Consider the following 7,308-nt stretch of genomic DNA (forward strand, 5'->3'; position numbering starts at 1 on the left):
CAGATAACAGACATGGAGAAATATAAATGTTATCAATAAATAATGTCAGTAAGAAAATTGTGAACATTATTCATGCAGTAGATGGTATAAAAGTGAATAGGGTCCTACCTCATCCAGTTAGAAAGTGTCTCTCTCTTTGCATCAATGTAATCATTGTGTCTGCTCTTGTAGATCTGGAGAAATGTGTTAATCAGACTCTATGCCATCCAATAAACTCACACAAGCACACACACAAGACTAGATCAAAATAAATGAATACAAACACACTGACCTCCCAGGAGTATCCACTCTCCAGGGCTCCCTCTTCATCGGTCCTGTGTCCTTCGTAGGGTCCAAAGTGTGTTCCAATGGGAAGGCCACCGTCTCCACAGTAAAACACCCCTAGACCGGCCCCAGGGATCCCAGAATCTCTGATCTACCCCACATGAGACAGAGATGGAGAGAGGAGGAGTCGTAGAGTGAGAGGAATACATAGAGGGAGGGAGAGGTGGAGGAGGGAGGAGAGATAGAATACAAGAGAGGTAGAGGAGAGCGAGATGGAGACACATGGAGTAGAGAGATCTAGAGAGAATGAGGCAGGGAGAGACACAGAGAGGTGAGAGGAATGGAGAGAGGAAGAGAGGTGGTGAGATGGAGGGGGGGGAGAGGAAGATAAGATATAAAGAACTTTGGCTTTGACTCCCTCAAGTCAAGAACATGAACCACGACAAGGAGGAGAAAGGGATCTTTGCCGGGCAGCGCTTAGGCGCCTCCGGCGGTGGTCCCTCAGCGGGGCTCAAGCGGGAGACATTCGCCGCCAACAATCCCTTTCTCCTCCATGTCGTGGTTCATGTTCTTGAGGGAGTCAAAGCCAAAGTTCCTTCCCCCCAATTCATTCTCAACTTTGGCTGAGATAACCCCCAATACGAGTCTCGTTGTAGAAATACCAGAGACGAGAGTCCGACGTGTTATGCGCCATCACACCAACAGCAGAACGGTTATCCAAATAACAAGGAAGTGTACAACACTTGCGTTACAGTGTGTGTATTCACATTGATGTGGACGTTGAAGAACCAGGAACGTCGGAGAACCCAACGCGGTCGTTTGAGAATCATAATATCGGCTCACACAGCTTTTGGCCGTGATAATATATATTATATGATATAGATATCTGTGTAGGCTATATGATAATATTTAGATATAGAGCTCCAGGACTCCCGTGTGTTCTAGAATATTTACAGAACACGGCTAAAGGCTGTGTGCGCCTCGCCATTGCGATACATCCACTGTAAACAGAGCGCATGGTGGCTGTAAGCTGCTCAGGGCCACACCCCCACCCTCCTCCTTGACACGCCCACCGAAACAGCGCATTTGGGGGAAGCTCAATGTGCGACTGGCTCGGAGTGGCTGTAACTCTGCACCACGGCTGAATTTCAGGAACGTCTTTGAATACTGTGTTAGTTGCCCACTAATACCTATATTAAAGAATACATAAAATAGCATGTCATGGGACCTTTAATATTATATATCGTGATTAATATCGAGATCGAAAAAATAATCGTGATAATATTTTTTGCTATATCGCCCAGCCCTATATCATGGTAAGATTTGAGGAATAGACGGTAACGGTATTATATCACGGTATGTTCATTTTATCTTAAATTTCGATATAAATGCCTCTGAAGGGGGAAAAATACTGGAAAAAAAAAAAAACACTAATGTTTAATAGTATGGATTTGTTTCTCCACTTGCTTGCGGACCTTGCCGTATAGTTTTGGCATCTCAATTTGGCTGAAGTGTGTGCGGGCATGTAACGCGTACCTGGGATCGAGTGTTTTGACCATCTCTTTAAAGCCCTTTCTATCGACAGTTTGAAAGGGAACCATGTCCTTAGACAGGTAAACAGTGACAACGTTTGTCATCTCGTTCCACCACTGGCATTTAGTTGTAAGGACTGGCTTTCAAAATGCCTGCGGAAGCAATGTCTGATTGCAGAGACGGCTTCACGCTACCAGCGTCTGTCTCGTACGTTGTGGAATGAGAGCTCGTGAAGGGACTATTGCGCAACGCAGGAGGGCTTGCTGCGCGCCTGCGTGCTTGCGCAATAGCATACGGCCTGAGAAGGCAGTATCGCTGTCAATCTGTCCCTGGGAAAAGTAACGTGGTGCCGAATTGAAAAAGGAACTATGTTTCGTTACCATATTTTCAGTAGTTGCTCGTAACTTTACTTTTTACATGAAAAAGTAGTTAGGGAACTGTATTAACGCATTACTTACTTTGTTACGCGTTACACACAACATTGTCTACCGGTCACACCGGTCTCACGGTAACGTCAAAATCCATACCGTAGCGCAAATTCACACCGGTATACGTTCAGCACCGTTTATACCGTACACCCCTAGTAGGTACCTTACCTCCTAGCAACAATACGTCTAAGGTTATACATCGTGCTGGTGTAATTAATACCCTTAATCCATCAGTCTGCTGTCAAACGGACATGAAGCAGGTCTCGTACCATAGAGGACAGGACATGGTAAGGCTGCTGAAGGTGATGTGTGCTGTTTTATACCTGTACAGAAACTGCATCTGACGTACTGGGCTGTTGTAGAGACCCCTGTCTGACTGTTGGTGGCTTCCACACTCGAGCACCTGCTGACATAACTGGCTTTAGGTTAGGATGTAACCTGCTAACTATTACCAACTGACTATATGAGTTAGGATGTGACCTATTAACTACAACAAACAGACCATATGTAAGGATGTACTATATTAACTATGACTAACTGACTAAAAGGTAGCTTAGAAGCTATTAACAACCGAGGCAGTATAAAACCTATTACTATTAACTTACTATAAGGTAGTATTTAACTTTCTGACTTACGATAAATTAATATTTAACCAAATAACTACTGATTGACTCTAAGTAAGGAAGTATCCTACTCACTACTAACAGACTAAAAAGGTAGTATAAGCTACTAACAACCAATGAAGTATAAAACCTAACTTACATACTATATCTGACTAACTATAAGTAAGGATGTATGCTACTAACTCCTACTAACTGACTATAAAGTAGTATGTAAACGACTCACTTCAACTAACTGACTAAAATGGGTAATATAACCTGCTAATTTACTATGAGGTACAACCTATTATTAAATATGTTTATGACAGGTTTTCCTTTTTTTTTCAGATGCAATAAAATCCCTTTAAATCAATAAAACCCCTTTTTGTTGCTATATCTTTGGTCTAATGATTAAGCAGTATAAGCGGGCTAATGTATCTTCAGGGCTTTGAAAGGGATAATGTTCACTGCACATTACTCCTTCCAGAAATGTTTTGTAAATGTCTTTATACCGGTCAATCCAGAGGTCCAGAGCTGCTCCTCCTCAGAGTCCGTCTCTTCAGGTGAGCAGACTCTCACCTGGCCGGGCTTCTCTCTCTACATGAAGGCTGGAGCCACAAAGGACAGGCCTGACACACACACACACACACACACACACACACACACACACACACACACACACACACACACACACACACACACACACACACACACACAGACACAGACACACACACACACACACACACACACACACACACACACACACACACACACACACACACACACACACAGACCGAAACACACACACACACACACACACACACACACACACACACTCACACACACACACACACACACACACACACACACACACACACACAGACACAAACATACAAACACACACGCACACACAAACACAAACACACACAAACACACACAGACACACACACACATAGACACACACACACACACACACACACACACACACACACACACACACACACACACACACACACACACACACACACACACACAAACATACACACACACACAGACACACTCACACACACACAGACACGCACACACACATACAGACACAAAAGAAGCAGTGATGTGTACAGCAGCACCACCTGTGTCTGTATGTATAGCAATGTACTCAGTAAAATAGTATTTAAGTATGAGTGGTTTACCAAGAGACGCCAGAACCAAAGAGAAGGGTCCAGCTGCAGGCTTGGGCGTTCCCGTCATGACACAAAAACGCCCATCGGGCGTTTCCGTCATGACACAGAAACGCCCATCAGGCGTTCCTGTAGCGTTTCATCCTTTGGTTTCATCGATCAATCAAGAAGAGGTGAGTGAGTTTCGCAAGGCATGCTGGGTATGCTACCCTTCCTTTTTTGGCGGTTTTACCTCGTAGTAACTTTCCAGAAAAACGAAAGGGTTATGATGAGAGATTATGTCAGTAAGTATGATATTGTTTATTTGACAACATTGGCTGTGAAGTATTCTCATTTAAATCACAGATAAGCTGTGGTATCGTTGTATCCGAATTCGAATCCGATGTAAATACTCGTGACAAGCATGGTTCGGTAGCAGCGAATGCTATGCTATCTCGTCCATAAACGTAGCATATAATAGCCAGAAATCAGCAACGTTTAAGACGGTTTGTAGGTAGAGGGTAAAGTTTGCAGCGAAGGCTTTGCCGATTATTTTACTGTGAGGTTAACATTACCAAAGTACATTGTTAAGTTGGATGTTAAGGTGTCAGCTGGCACGGTAAGAGGCATGAAATCGCGGCCACTCTGCTTCGTTGTGGTAACACACGCATCGGATTAAACTGTGCATGTAAACGTACTAGTACGTCTAAACTAACTAGTATGTTTACATGCATGGCAGATCAGAGAATTCTGTCAGTTCGGTCGCGGCGCAACGAATGAATAAAGATCGTTAGCACTCTGAAAAACAGATGACAGATGTGCCCTTAGTCACTACTTTATTACCTCGTTGATGACCAACGTTTAGGAAAACATGTACTTTTAATTCACCCTTGGGTGAAATCGAAGCTTAGTGTGTACTGAATGCGTGTTGATGATGATGCATATGAATTGCAACTTACACGTCTTCCAAACCTTTTCAGTACCCTGGCACATGCTTTGTCCAATGGACCATGGAAGGGACTTTACTTGGCTGACGAGGTAAAACGTGTGGCTGGCGCACAATTCATTGCATCTCGTAGAGTAGCATTCACTGGTAGACAGGCAGGCCTCTAGATTGTTTATTATGATTTAATGAAGTGTTCCTATGTGACGCTGATGGGCCCTGGTTGCTGCTAAATGCTTGTTCAAAGTGCATTGTGCACTTTTTGTATGTAGCTACAAAATGAGGGTGGATATCACTTTATAGTTTATAGGCATTATATACTAATAAGAATCATTGACAAATCACATTCCCCTTTAACCACCACAGGACGCACCTCACCAGTATCAGAGCAACAGCTGTGGGGTGTTTATGCTGATGGTGAGATGCATTATTTTCAGAAATGATGACTGATGACTAGTTTGCAAAACTACTAACTCATTTGTATGTTAATTTCAGTACGCAATGTATTCTACCCTCAAAAGCAATATGATTTCAGTCAGGTGACTTCTTTCTAATCTCAATCAGATGTGTAGCATGAAATATAAGGCTTTTAATAATTTAGTCATCCTTACTGGAGGCTACAATTAACATGCATCATAGGTCATACACATTCTTTGTCTTCAGGTACTGCACTTACGGGAGGAGATGGCTACATCTTCACAATAATTGACACTGCTAAACAGTACTGTAACATGGATTTGTATTAGGCTATGAAGTCATTTAAAGCATAACTTTACTTTTCAGGGGGACATGCTCTCTATCAGGAGGTGGTGGTTGGACAGCTGTGAGACCTTTATGCTTGAAAGGTTTATATACTGTGTCCATGTTGCTATTTACTTATTTTTGGTGCTCACGAAGATCGTAGCCAATACACTTGTCTCTCTGTCTCTAGCCCTGCAGAACTAGCTGGCTCCTTCTCACCCTCTCCATCTCCCCATCTCAGTTACACCTTCCAATCACTAAGCAGTGAAAGGTATTGCATACTATGTCAATACTTTTCTATTTACGTATATTCTCTCTTGCTCTTTCTCAGACTTTTGATCGATCAGTGATTGCCTTTTTGTTTAATGGTGTGGGTTGTGTTGGTCTGGGCTTGTGTGATTGAATTGAAGGTTGATTATAATCCCTGTTTCTCTCCCTCTCTCTCGCTCTACTTCACTCTTTTTCGGCTCTCTCGCTCTCTCTAGCCCTGCAGGACTAGCTGGCACACCAAGCTCACCCTCTCCATCTCCCCATCTCAGCCACACGCTCCAATCTGGCACAACAGAGGACAGGCCATTCTTACCAACCTAAGTCCTTCAGTAAATTGTACAAGAGACGCTGAGACTGTACATGGCGATGCTTGGCGTGTTCAACAGGGTTTCAAACACATTCCGAGAACTAATCAAGCCTCTCCATCATTCCATATATATAAATGACAGTTTGGCAGGGGACATTAAGCTTAATAAAGACAATCTCATCTACATAACGGTTAGAAAGATTTACAACAATGCAGGCTGTGTCAGTGGCCTTGCGCTACGCCTCAAAGGCTTCTCAAAAAAGAAGAATTGGCCAAGCGCACCCCTGGTACTGAGGCACGTTGCATATGGCAGGTTTGTCATAAAAGATGTCTGCCTAGCATAATGTTCTTTTATTACTCCTTTTTCGTTTTATTTGGGACGTCATTTTTGCAATCCCTTTCATTTGTAAATGTACATACTACTGTAGTAAATGTATCTGCCCAGAAATGCTGGTATTTTATTACTCCTTTCTTTTTTGTTTTTGTGACAAATGCTATACGATGTATATAACATACATTTGTGCCTACGATGTATGTTGTAAGGTTAATTGTTACAGAGCAATTACTGTATTTTGTCTTTATTGAAAACATTCAGTGGGAAAAGTAAGTGAACACTTGGAGTCAAATGGCCTACTGTTTGAGCCTTCATAGTGTCTGGTAACTAGATTTGAACTGCATAATGTCCCAAGTGTTATTTTAATCTATTAATTATTTAATTTGGGCATATTCTTAAACAACTATATCAAACATCTCACTTATACCTAATACCCTACCTATACTAACCCAGAAGATAATGACCATTAGATCATGGAGCCTCCCTGTAATGATCGTGTTGCATCAAGTTTGATGCAAAGTTTGGGCCGAGATCCGACACATAAATGTAAGCCAACATTCTGTAGGCCCAGCTGGCTAACGTACCCGTATTACGAGATCGAAAAAGAAGGGGGCGCTAACGTCAGTTCTATGCTGCCAATGCTACTAGATCGACGAAGAAGAACGGGGCGTTCCAGCCTGCGTAGACGAAAACGCCCACCACACGAGAACGCAGGGGGGGCGTTTTAGTCTG

At 42.9% G+C, this 7,308-nt stretch overlaps 1 long non-coding RNA gene across 3 annotated transcripts; it reads left to right on the forward strand.

Annotated features, from left to right (window-relative positions):
• The first annotated feature begins 4,165 nt into the window (after positions 1-4,165).
• Positions 4,166-6,913, forward strand: LOC130378366 (uncharacterized). 3 transcript variants are annotated; one of them, XR_008894668.1, is made up of 6 exons: positions 4,166-4,286; positions 4,962-5,019; positions 5,291-5,341; positions 5,708-5,769; positions 5,856-5,936; positions 6,151-6,913. It is a non-coding gene; the product is annotated as an uncharacterized LOC130378366 (long non-coding RNA). The 3 variants fall into 3 exon arrangements; XR_008894666.1 differs by having other exon boundaries at positions 5,708-5,936; XR_008894667.1 differs by lacking the exon at positions 5,708-5,769 and having other exon boundaries at positions 6,151-6,912.
• The last annotated feature ends 395 nt before the right edge of the window (positions 6,914-7,308 follow it).

The sequence above is a fragment of the Gadus chalcogrammus genome, unplaced genomic scaffold (assembly GCF_026213295.1).
Source record: "Gadus chalcogrammus isolate NIFS_2021 unplaced genomic scaffold, NIFS_Gcha_1.0 GACHA073, whole genome shotgun sequence".
Classification (NCBI taxonomy): domain Eukaryota; kingdom Metazoa; phylum Chordata; class Actinopteri; order Gadiformes; family Gadidae; genus Gadus; species Gadus chalcogrammus.